Consider the following 13,603-nt stretch of genomic DNA (forward strand, 5'->3'; position numbering starts at 1 on the left):
TGCCCAGGGCCTCTTTGCAGGGCTGCTGCACCTGCCTCCCTGCTGTGGTCCACCTTGACAGCAAAGGACTCACTGCTGCACCGTTACCTGAGGGATTGCCCTTCGCCAACGGGAACCACATTCCCGGGAAGAACCTAGAATGTTGGGCTGCCCCCATCAGCCAATGGCTGATGGATACAGGGTACAAAGGCCAGCCCCTCGCCTCAAGGTGGGACAACCTGTGGAGTCATTCAAGCTCCTTAGTGCCCCAAGGGACAAGCTAAGACCTGAGTTCATCTGAGCTACGTCTTTGTTGGGCTTCTTCCTCTATCCTGTCTCTTTATTCCTCAAAGGTCCTTCTCCAAGAACCTCCTTCCACAAATACATCACCTACAAGAGTAGCCCTTATGTCGAATCTGTCTTAAGAGACTCTTTCAATAGTGCATATGGAGGTGTTCGGGGGGAGGTCTTAGGTTCTACATGGAATGTCGCTCTTTAAAACTACCTCCAAGGGCACCTGGTTGGCTCAGTGGTTTAAGCCTCTGCCTTCAGATCAGGTCATGATCTCAGGGTCCTGGGATCGAGCCCCATATCGGGCTCCCTGCCCAGCGGGGAGCCTGCTTTCCCCCCTCTCTCTGTCTGCCTCTCTGCCTAATTGTAATCCCTCCCTCTGTCAAATAAATAAATATATTAAAAAAAAAAAAAACTATCTCCAACAGAGCCAGGTAGGATGTGGATGTGGGCTGGTGGGATGGGATTCTCAGTCCCAGAAAGCCTCTATTCCAAATGGCTGCATCTCCCCAAATACATGTGCACAGGATGTCTGCCACCCCCGCCCCCAGCCAGCCTGTGGGGTCCTGGAGGCAGAGTGGGGGCCAGCAAGCCATTTGAGGACCTACAAGCCAGCAAGAGAGGGAAACGGGCTTCCCCTCCCGTCACAAAGGTGGACCACAGAAGCCAGCACTGGAGGTACCAGAAAGTGACGATAAGGATATTACGGAGGCTGACGGTGAACACGAAGGTAGCCGAGACAAAGTTCAGAGCAGGGCCAAGGTGAAACAGGAAAAGAGTCTGCCCCAGGTCATGTACATCCATTTAACAAGGACACTCATTGATAAGCAAACCACCTGATGCTCGCAAACTAGAAAAAATAATAATAAAACACCTGGTACTGCCTTTGGGTTGATAAAGCCAATATCTTTCATCTTTCTCTTTCTTTCTCTCTCTCTCTCTCTCTCTCTCTCTCTCTTTTTCTTGATGACTGAAGTACCCACTCTGTGCGGCCTTCTGCTCAATCCACACTGGTAATAGTGACAAGACTTTGATGTCCTCCTCATTCAACAGAATGTTGTTTAGTTCAAAGTGAAGAACAGAGGCAATTCTTTGCTTTTAAATTATTAGCTCCCTAAGTCTTCTGTAATGATATAGTTTGACTGAAGTGTGCAGTTTATTAACTACATAAAGACGACATTATCAGAGCGGAGAAAGGCCGCTGTGAGTTTTGCCTTTCAGCCTAGCAGCGGGGGTTCTAGGTACTTTGATCTCAATCAATGCTAAATGTCTTTGTGAGATAGAGAGAGGGCTGAGATTATCTTTGGCATGGCGGCTGCATCAATTATTCAAGCCCTTTTCCTTATGAATTAAAGTGTTCTTCAACTTCCACCCCACTTGTGGGCTTGGGTTTTTTTTTTTTTTCTTTTTTTCCTTTATTGTTGTTTTTCCAGTCAGGAAAGGGCCTTGGAATAAATCTCCAAGTGTTCACGAACCATACTCAAGCTGACCTTTGAAAATCCACATCCAACCCCTCCTCCTCCTCCTTCCTCATTGCTCTCCCCACCCTCACTCCCAGCTCTGGTCTTCCCTGAGGTGACCCAAAGGACAATTTAGAGAAAAGGGGGACATTGTTTCTGTTTGGATGTGTGCCAGGATGGTCCGCAGAGGCCAGTGATGCAACCCTTGACAGAAGCATTGGTTTGAGATCTGATGAAAAGGAGACATCCCCGGGCTGTAAGAAGTCCCCCCCAAGCTGATGTCAGCTGCTCACTGTGCCCCCAAGGAAGAGTCTGACTATCAAATTGCCCTTATTACCAAGACCCAGGTGTTCACATGCCCACCATCTGGGATGGTGGTTTTCAGACCGCAGGCCGAGACCCATGAGTGGGTCATCAAGTCACTTCAGTGGATCGTGTCCAGCAGAAGAGAAAAGAAAAGAAAATATCAGAGTCATTCGATAGATTGGACTAAGTATTGTTTCTTGAAACTTCTGTTTCAGAGATGAGCATACCAGATCACAATGTATCATCACCACCTCGTTGTGTCCAAAGAGAGCTTAAGACAAGGCTTTGAGATAAGTAGTTTATTTGGGGGTGGGGAGAATGATTCCAGAAAATACTGTGAGATAGTGAAGTAAATGAGACAGGAAAGGTGGAAAGCCAGTGAAACATGCATTAATGACTGAGCTACCACTACAAGCCACTGCAGCTCAACCCTCTGGGGACCCTTTAAGGGAACCTGTGGAAATGCCTCAGAGCTGTCCTCCTGGAGGTATGGAAGCTGGAGCATTTGTCCACAAACATCTATCTTCCATTGGTTAGGGTCTCACCTGGGCATTATCTCCCTAGCACTTCTAGGATGCCCCACACATAGACCAAGTATGTCCTCTTGGCCAGAGGACACCTTCTGGCTGAGAGACAGAGCAGCTGTCAGAATGCAGAGGAACTGTCTGTGATGACCTTGGAATAGACCAAGGGAATCTAGATAGAGCATCAACAGTGTCTGCTCTGTCATGGAAAATGTATTTCTTATCACGAATGGCAGTCACCATGCTTGGTGCTTTCGGGAATAGGGCCCTTACAGTGCTAATGATCTGACTGGAAGATAAATACAAGCAAAAAGTGCTGGCTAGAAAACAGCACACAACCAGTCAACCACCAAGTCAGAAACGAGAACTTGTCCTAGTGTGATGGTTAGTTTAATCTGTCAACTCACCTGGGCCATGATGCCTAGATATTTGGTAAGTTAATCTCCATGTTTCTGTGAAGATTTTTTTTGGATGAAATTAACATTTAAATTGGTGGACTTTGACCAAACGTACAGAAAGTTGGAAGTGCCTGGAAGATTATACAGAAAGAAACATGAAATCCTGTGATGCGTGGCTTACATTTCAGAATTCCCCTGGGAAAGATACTGAAGTTACTCTCCATTCTTCTGAAATCCATCCTTACTTGGCTTCTGCCCTTCCCTGTCTGCTTTCCCCACTGCTTGACTAGTTTTACTAGAAGCCCTTCCATAATAAATCACTTGCACGGGGGTCCTCATCTCAGGGTCTGCTTTTAGGAAACCCACCTACAACATTGCTATTGATGCTTTACTGCATCTTCTTCCATTCTTTTTCAATACATACAATGTATATCATATAATTTGGACACGTTGTGCTTTATGAAAGATTTGGCTCTGATCTTCCCAGAAGCCAGCACTCTCAGAGCCATGACTGGTCTTATGACTCATGGCATCTATGAGCTTTAAAAACAAAATCATGACCAGGGAGAAAAAGAAGTATTTTCTGGCATTAAGTGCATAGAACATTTTTTCCTGTGGATTGTAGAGAACCACATCCTCAATGGCTTCTTGCAAAGATGATAGTAATGAATTCCATAAGTTGATGGCAAGGAGCCCAAGTGGTGTGGTTGAGGGAAATAGCTTTTGATGCTCTGACAAAATCTAAGGATTAAATTCAGTGTGTAATGAGAGATTGCACAAGCAAACACCTACAGGGGCAAAGTGGGTAATGTAAATGAGGTACCACGTAAGAAAAAAATCATGGGAAGACACACTTCCTAGCTGAGAGAGCCGCTGCTCTGCTCTCATTGGGAGTGACCATGGGAGAACATTGATTCCAGATCTTCAAGAGGAACTGGCATTTTCAAGAAAGACATGGAAACCAGAATTTACATGTTAAAATAGCTCAATTTTAAAATATTGAAGATGAATTTTGTTTTTAAAACACTGTGCCAGATATGATTGTAGACCAAATTCAACCCATGACTGACAATTTGCAACCACTGTTCTAAAGGGGAAAATATGCCTGTTTTTCAGATAAGCCATCAAAACAACTACCTCACACACAATTTAGCTTTTAATTGCATTTTTCTATTGCTAAAAGCATATTGTATAGCCAGTTTTATATTCTGCTATTTTCTTTATCATAGTATAAGCATTTCCATACATCATTAAATGCCATCCATAACAGTAATTTTAATGGCTGCAACATTGAAGTACCATGATTCACTTAACCATTCTCTGTGTTTGATAACTTAGAGGGCTTGGGGTGCTGTAGTGCATATTGTGTTTCAGATACTTGCCCTGCAAACATGTATTTCACACCTTATGGCTGCAGTTTGTCTGATCTTGTCTAGAATTAGTGGACATGACTGGGCTCCAGGTTTTGCTTGGGTTCTGGTCCTTATTCCTGGACACTCTCTGAAAGAGCTGGGTTCATCTGGGATGTGATCTTCTCAGACTGGAGGGCAGAAGGTCCAAGAGATCTTGTTGGAAACTTGTTGTGCTTCTTAGGACCTCAGCCAGTAGTTGGTACATTGTCATTTTCTCTCCCACCCCCATTGGTCAAAGCAAATCACATGGTTCACAGGGAGGGAAGTCATTGCAAGAATGGGGAAGGAAAGAAAATTTTTATACAAATAGTAAATCTACCACACTAGTAAATCAGATAATCACTGAATTTTGAATTATTGTCTTAAATCCTCTTACTAAATTCTTAATTGATTTAAGTAATTTTAGGTGATTCTTTTGAGTTTTCTGTAGTTACAATTGTATTATTTACAAATAATAATTTTCTTCTCCTTTTCCAACTCCAGTCTCAACTCTTATTGCATTATTAGCAAAAATATTAGAGATACCTGGGTGGCTTAGTCAGTTAAGTGGTTGACTCTTGATTTCAGCTCAGGTAGTGATCTCAGGGTCCTGAGATTGAGCCCCGCATTGGGCTCGGCACTCAGCAGGAAGTCTGCTTGAGATTCTCTCTCTCCCTCTGCCCCTCCCTCAGCTTGTGCTCTCTCTCGCTCTCTATCTCTCTCTTACTAAAATAAATAAATAAATCTTTTTTTTATTAAAAGGATAGAATGATTAAGATGGTATAAAACTATTATAATGAGTAAAATATCATGGTATGAGTGTAGGGACAGCAGAAATACTTAGCAAAATTTATGAGAAAGTGTTATATGTGCAACAAATTGAACTTGAGGGAAGTATACAAAAATGAACTTTGTATATCTTGGTACTAGGATAGATTATAATGACATTTATTTATACGTCTGTCTTCCTAAGGAGACATTCAGTTTCTCAAGGGAAGGGACAGTTTCCTATATATCTAATGTCTGATCAATGTTTATGGCATTGATATTTGAATGAATGAATTTATACACTGGCTAATAAATGTCCCTGAACACATATATTCCTTCTAGCATAGATGTTGTGCCTCTGTGTAGACTGCTTCTTTTGAAATCCATGTGACCTTACTTTGCCACATTCCCAACCTGAATTCAATTCCACTAAACACTGTCTTCTTATCCTTGACCCTCACTTTCCTGTATCCCAATGGTCCCCCAAGTTCTGTTGATTCTACTACCTACATATCTCTCAACTCTGTTTTTCTCCATCCTCATTGCCACTTCCTTGGTTCAGTTCATCCATTTTCCCCCCGCATCACTGTTAGAGAGAAATTTCGAACATGCAAATTGTACCCTATCCTTCCTGATTTGAAATCTTTTGATGACTTTCCACTGTATTCATAGAAAGCTCTCAAAATTAGAATGCATTCATGATCTGGCTTACCCCTCTAGCTTTATCCCTGGTCCTTCCACCTCTCACACCAATTTCCAGCAGTGCAAGAATCCTTGCAGCAACCTGAAAATATCAGAAGAGCTAAGGATCAGAAGGGCTCATTGGGAGCTACATAATTTTTAATTAAAAATTAATTTTAATTAATAAAATGGGAAAATGCTAAAGAAACGCTCTGTCTAAACTCCTTCTAGATCTGGTAAATGTGGGTGGAATGGGGTATAAAAAAGTCTTTAGTGGTGTGGTTAAGGAACCACTGAGATACAGATGGAACATAAATGATCATAAATATGTACGAGGGAAGGAAAAAAATATTATCACTTGTATGTCCGTCATCACATGTGAAGGGTGGCGGAAGTGGGGAGAAATGTACAAGAAAAAGCTTTTCAAGGATAAAGCATGTTTTCCTACATATTATATAGGAGTGATGTCACCAGAAAGTTATAACTGTGTCTTGGAAAAAAAGAGAAGGGGTTGAAAGTCACCAAAAATGTGACTTTGTGAGGTCAAATATGTAGAGTTGGCCTACAGGGAGAACGGACTGAAGGACATGTTTGGACATGTAAGTTAGTAGCGGGGCTGAGGCATCTGCCTGCCTATGGAACTCTGACATGCAGCGGCCATACCACTCCCAACTGTCCTGGGCACCCTTGGTGGACAGTGAGGTTCCCCAGCCACCAGTGGGTTCTCAGTGCCGCCAGGAAACCCTGCCTCTTGCCATCCTCACCCCCACTCCTCCAGGTTCTGCTTTCATATCTTTTGTCTTCTCTCCCTCTACTCTGTCCCTCAACACCCCCATCTACGCCCAGGCCTCCTGTATTTTTCACTATGCCCATAAGGGAGTCCACAAAATTGACCTCTCCCTCCCTGTCTCCTATCCCGGGAACACATTCGACATTTTCAAATGTCATGAGCTTATCTTCCTGCCGGATTTCCTAGTCCCTTCCCATGGCCACTCCACTCTCTAGTGTCCTGGGTTCCATATGTCAGCCCGACTTCACCCTGTTCTTTCCACAAAGTCACACTCCAGGTCTGTTCAACTCCTTGGACTGTTCTCTCCAGCCTCATTGCTGTCACTAGAGTGCTGTCCCCTTCCTGCCACAGGCCTGGGGAGATCTGAAACATTTACTTGTCAGCCCATTTGATCCCTGCCCCCAGACTGATTGTTGAAAAACGTAGCTCTAGTCAGCCATCCGCAGGCTCAAAAGCTCCTCATGGCTCCCCATTGCCTATCAACTAAAGTGTCTCCTGAACTCAGCCCTGGGACCAACCTAAGTTTAAAACATTCTTTCCCATGTCCCTTTAATAAAATGGAATCCTCACTGTTCTCAAGCACATCCGCCCTCCCTCCCCTTGCCACACCATTGTCCTCATGGTCCCCTCCAACAGGAGTGCTTTCCTTTTCCTCTCCTTGTCATGTAAGGTTCAACCTAAACTCACCTATGAAAACCCTGATGGCACCAGTGGCATGATTCTCCCCACTTTGAATCTCTGTATTCTCTAAGCCATTGACCACATCCTGCTTTGTACTCTTTTAATGCATGTCTTAGTGTCCTCATAGCTTGAAAAGTTCTTGAGCGCGGAAGCCATGTGACCATCCTTGTATCCCCCAGTGACAACCACACAGTAAGTCCTCCTAACAGGTGTTGAACGAATCCTTAAAATGTCGATGTTGCTGAGACTCCCTGAGCCAGGCCACATCTACCTCTTCCTCCGCTCTGCTATGAAAAACACACGCACATCATCATGTTTGTGCTTTCCTCTCAAGTCAAGGAGGGCATGTGCATCCCTTCAGTACAGACCCATCCAACTGCTCTCTCTTCAGACCAGAGATCTCTTGCCCTGAGGGTTTTGAGCCAACTCCCCCCAGACCAGAATCTCAGTCTCAAAGCTTAGCAGACTTCTGAGAGCCTTGTTCTCTGTCTTCCTGTCCCCAGCTTTCTGCTTCTGGGACAATCCCCAGGCCCAGGAGCAAAGCCAAAGTTTGACCCCAAGGCAGTGTCCCCTCAGAACAGCTTAAGAGCAAAAAAGAAACTCTGCCTTCCCTGAGATCAAAGCTCTGTGCAGCCGGATCACCCGTGGCCTAACGCCATGCTGCTATGGCAACGTGAATTTTAAGCAGTCATCTGCAGAACCTGCTCTTCTAGTTCCCCAAGCCTGGAGCCAGCCTCTCCAGGACCAGACTCCCCACAATGAGGGTCCAGAATGCACCTGAGGGACCTGAGTCATTGGGGTGGGGGGTAGCGTCAGGACAGTCTCAGCCAGTAGCAGACATCTGACACATGATATGGGGAGAGAAGGGGGTGGTCACATTTATGTCTCCAGAAATAGAGTACACTGCTGGGGAAGCCATGGGGGGCACCAGCAGCCTCAAGGACTCAAGCCTAACACGGAAGCTCTATATAGACAACTCCTTGCTTCTCTCCCTTCCAAGAACCCATGCTCCTCTCTGCCTTTTGCATCCACACAAAGATAACTGAAGTGCTACCCAATCCTGAAGACGTCACCATCTCTCAGGAAGATAATCACAGACTGAAACGACACAAAATGTATTGCAACTGAGGTCATCACAAAGATTCCCTCACGTCCCATAAAACTGCATACCAGACACGAATCCATAACGGGGGTACCAAACAGACAGCCAAAGCCCTGGCAAGGCTGGGATGTCCCAGAGGACAGGCAGGGAGGCTGTGGTTGTCCCTACTGTCCCGTCTTCCCAGGGAGACAGCAGCCCCTGACATTCTCAGCTTCGAGCACTGGGCTCTAGAAGAATGTGTTTGACTCCCTGTGGTCTCACGGCCGACCGAGTAAACACCAGCATAGACAGGATCACAGTGCCAATATCAGCTCTCTCAGGAAACGATTGCCCTCGTACATTCATGTTGGTAGAAATCTAAATGCATATAGACTTCTAAAACAGCAATCTGGCATGGTGGATTGGTCTGTGACATAAGCACACTTTTTAACCCAGCGATTGCCTCTTGTTCACTTTTGTCCCAGGAATACACATGGTGTTCATGACAACACTGTTGTCATGAAAAATTGGAAACAACTTAATATTCACTTATAGAATAATCAAGGCATGTTGTAAGCATAATGTATTAGCTTCCCAGAGCTCCTATAACAAAGGACCCCAAACTGGGTGGCTTAAAAGAACAGGAAAATATTCTCTCCCACTTCAGGGAGCCAGAAGTCCAAGGTGTTGGCAGGGTCGAGCCCCCTCTGAAGGATCTAGGGGTGGCTCCTTCCGTGCCCCTTCCAGCTTCTGATGGCCCCAGAAACTCTCAGCAATCCCCAGCTTACAGCCACACCGGTCCCATCTGTGCCTGTCTTCACACGGCAGCATGTGTCCCCGTGCGTCACCTCCTCTTATTAGAAGGATTCCGGTCATTGGATTCAGGGCCCATCCTAATCCAGTATGACTAATATTTCAGTAAAGTTACCAGTAGAGATATTTTTTGGGGGGAAAAAAGAAAGACACTAAAAATCTCAGGCCAGTAACTCCCATGAAGTCATTGACTTTTCATCCTATTTCAACAAAAATACTAGAGATGTAAAAAAAAAAAGTAGTATAAAGGTCACTGATTCACAATATTAGCCTTAATTTACAAATTGAGATATACGTGGGCATTTGTTGAATAATCAGGAGATGTTTATCTTAATAGATGATCCAATATCTTCAACACCCCGCTCTCCAAACTGAGTTAGACACTGCCTTGGGTTCTGGACAAAGATCAGGCTGTGGCTATGACTCCTGCCTTTTAGAGTTCCTATTGTTGACATTTATTAGGGTGAGAGAAATGAGCCATATAAATAAAATTCAATGACAACTGTGACATAGTGACAGAGGCATGCCCTCCAGTAATCTAGAGGCTTGGCCCAAAATCCCATGAGTGCCACGTTACTACAATGTTTCAAAATCTCCTTGCCTTGAAGCCAAAGGAGAATGAGAAAGCATTGAGGACTGGCCCAGGGAAGGACCAGAGTGGGGGGTCTATAGGAAAGCAGAGAACTCAGCGATCTAGGTTGTTCTGATGTCTAAGTAACACACACAATGGAAGTTACTCATGTGGGTCGGGTTCTTGGACCCAACTAGGTACAAAGCTCATCGTCCTCTTGGGGTGCATAGCCATGTTTCTCTGCTGGCTGAAATACATTCTGCTCCTTCCTTGCTCCTTGGGTCTCCAGGAGCTGGATCCCAGAAGATATTTTATGTCGGCTTCTTACTGAGGTGGATGTCTCCTCACCATGTTCTGTTGCATTTAATTGAAGGTGAGTGTTCTGAGATTATTTTTGTATATTCCTGGCCTTTCCTACTACATGTTCCTCACGGGAACTAAAACTTTCCACACACTAGCCCAACATATACACAGAGCCACATTCTGGAGCCAACAAGACTTTCTAGAGGTTCTTTTTTGCTTCAGTACCACCTCGTATATAAAAATAGCAAATATTCATCAAGCACTGATCTGAGCTTTTTACACAAATTAGCTCATAATCTTCACGCCCTTGTACAAGGCAGGTATTACCCTGATTTAAATTTTATGTGAGAGAACTGAGGTTTGGAGGGCTTTAATAAAATGCTTAGGTCACTCAGCTAGGAGAGAGTGGGACCTGGATCTTTCCTGCAGCAGACGAGAGCAGTACACACCAGGCAGTGTGCTGCTAGCTGTCATGCTCTTATACCCCTGCCAATGCAGTGTACTCTAACTCTTAACTTAAAAGGATGCTTTCCAACTCAACTATGAATCCTTGAGAACAAGACTTAACTTCAGTCATGAGAGCATATAAAGTATCTAGTAGGCACTTGGTGAAACTTGGATGGATAGTTGGATGGATGGATGGATAGATGGATGGAAGGAAGGATGGATAGAAATGTTAGAAGAAAAAGTTTTTCCCTCTACCAACTTCTGTTCAGGGATTGAGGGGGTCCTGAAAATTAACTGACAAGAGAAAGACTAAAAGATTAACAGAGATTAAGCCTCAGATTAACAGAGAAAAAACAAAGTTTATTAATATGCATGAGAGCACACAAAGAAATGGCTCCTGGGGCACCTGGGTGGCTCAGTTGGTTAAGTGGCCAACTCTTGACTTCTGCTCAGGTCATGATCTCAGGATGATGGTGAGGTCGGGCCCTGCGTTGGGCTCTGCACTCAGTGGGGAGTCTGCTTCTCTCCTTCTCTCTCACTCTCTGCCCCTCCCCTCAACACATGGCTCATGTGTTCTCTCTCTCTGTCTCTTAAAATAAATAAATAAATCTTAAAAAAAAGAAAAAAGGAAATGTCTCCTCGAAGAGCTAAAAGTTAAGGGTTTATATATCATCCTAATAGGAAGAGAGGCTAGCATTTCAAGGAAAAGCAAATGGTGGGAAATGAGAAACAAGCAGGGAAAAACCAGCAAAAAGAATGAAAGGCATAGAAAATTTTGGTGAGGTTTTGTTATGTAATTTCTCATTCAGGTACAAGAGGTCCATCTCTGCTCTAACTGTAAACCTCCCGGAGAGGGGATTTATGGAGAGCATATTTTTGAGAAGCATTGTTTAAGTCAGGAAGAAAGAGGTTTAGATATTTTTTTCTCTGCGTCTGCTGTTTGTTTAGATGTTTTCTAAGTTGAGCTTCGTACGACATCAGCTGTCTGAATGGATCCCATCAGTTGGATGGATGGATTGACGGATGGATGGACGGATGGATGGACGGATGGATGGATGGATGGAATGTTGAAGGCAGATAATATAGACTCATTTGTGTGTTTATGACGGAAAGTGAAGAAGCATCTCATGGCAGAGTCACAACCAGAGTCAACCTCATAAGACATTCACTGACTGTAAATCTCTATGCCCCTAAATTATTTCCACAGCATGTTTGGGGCCTACCATCCTAAGTTTGGAGATGCATTTCCTTGAACCAGAGGTCCCTGTTAAAATGGTGCTACAAGGAAGAGGGAAATATACACACACATACACACACATATATGGAATATATGTATATAATAATAGGAGAGAGAGAGAGAGAGAGAGAGATGGCTGTGTGGCTGTGTTGTGGTAAAAAGAAAGGCCCTGGGTGGGCTTCTAATCCCAGCAAGAGGAAAGCTGAGCTAATGTGGACTCCCCTCTGTTATAAAATGTGGTAAACATATTGAATGAATATAGAAATGACAAAGGCCCTGAAGGAGAGCAGTAGGGGCTGCTGGGGACCCAGAGACTTAGATGACTTGACCTAAGGCTGCTTCTTCAAGCCGGGATACCAGAAGGGCTGCTCAGGCCAGGAAAAGGGACTCAGAAAAAGGGAGGGACTTCTGTCCAGGTATAACAAACATATAATAGGAGCTGCCAAAAGAGAAACAGAGAGAATGGGGAGGAAGGAGAAACATTCGAACAGACAATGGGTGAGAATTTTGATATTGAAAACCAGACCTGAGTCCTCAGACCAAGGAAGAACCACCAGAGCGGGATACCCACAAGCACAGCCATTCCTAGATGTGCTGAAGGAGAACTACAAACACTCAAGACAAAGACCAATGCTCAGAAACAAAGTAGAAAAGAAAATCTATAAAATGACAGCAATTGGATGTCTCATCAGCAGCAAGACCGGGCAACAGATGATGACATAATTTCTGAAGGGCAGAGGGGATATATTACTCTTAACCACTCATTCTTTTTTTTTTTTTTTTTTTTAAATAAGTTCTATGCCCAGTATGGGGCTTGAACTCACAACCCGGAGACCAAGAATCACGTGATCCACTGACTGAGCCAGCCATGTACCCCTCAGCCTATCCTTTTTTATTCAGGCAACCTACCCTTTAATGGTAATGAGAAAGATAAGAATAGGGCACATTTCCAAGCAGAAAATTCAGTTTGCTTCTCCAAGCCATCAATGAAAGAATCACTCAAGATGCACCTCAGTACAAAGAAAACAGGACTTGAAAGGAAAAAGTAGGGTACTAGGGGCAGAGGTGAGCGAAGAGCTCAGTACACGTAGAGCTGAAGCTAAGTAAGCACTGACTGCAAAACACAATGGTAACAATCACAATGACTCATTTTTCAAAAAACCATAATAAAACTCACAAGATAGAACAAAGGTTGGCAAGCTTTGACCCTTGAGCTAAATCTCGTCAGCAGCCCGTTTTCCTATGGCCCTCGTGGTAGGAACACTGTTTATATTTTTTTTATTGTGGTAAAATACACATGACATAAACATTACCGCTTTAACCATTCGTAAGTGTACCGTTCGGAGGCGGGAAGTACATCCACATTGTTAGGCACCTGTTACCACCGCCCATCTCCGTGGCTTTCTCAGCTTCCCAAACTGAAGCTCTGTTAAACAATGATTGTTTAATAATGGGAGGTGAGGAAGCAATAACTTCCCATTCCCTCCTCCCCCAGACGCTGGCAAACCTCTGTTCTACTTTCCATTTTTGTGACTCTGACTCCTCTGGGGACCTCATGTAAGTGGAATCATATGGTCTTTTTTTTCTTGCTGGATCATAGGGTGATTCTGGTTTTAACTTTTTGTGGAACCACCATACTGTTTTCCATGGTGGCTGTACCCTTTTTTAAAAAAGATTTTTTAAATTTATTTGGCACAGAGAGCAAGCGAGAGCATGTGCACAAGCAAGGGAGAGGGAGAAGCAGACTCCCCGCTGAGCAGGGAGCCTGATGTGGGGCTCGATCCCATGACCTTGAGATCATGACCTGAGCTGAAGGTAGATGCTTAACCCACTGAGCCACCCAGGCGCCCAGTGGCTGTGCTATTTTATGCTCCCCAGCAGC

This window comes from Mustela erminea, chromosome 18 (assembly GCF_009829155.1).
Source record: "Mustela erminea isolate mMusErm1 chromosome 18, mMusErm1.Pri, whole genome shotgun sequence".
In the NCBI taxonomy this organism is placed as follows: domain Eukaryota; kingdom Metazoa; phylum Chordata; class Mammalia; order Carnivora; family Mustelidae; genus Mustela; species Mustela erminea.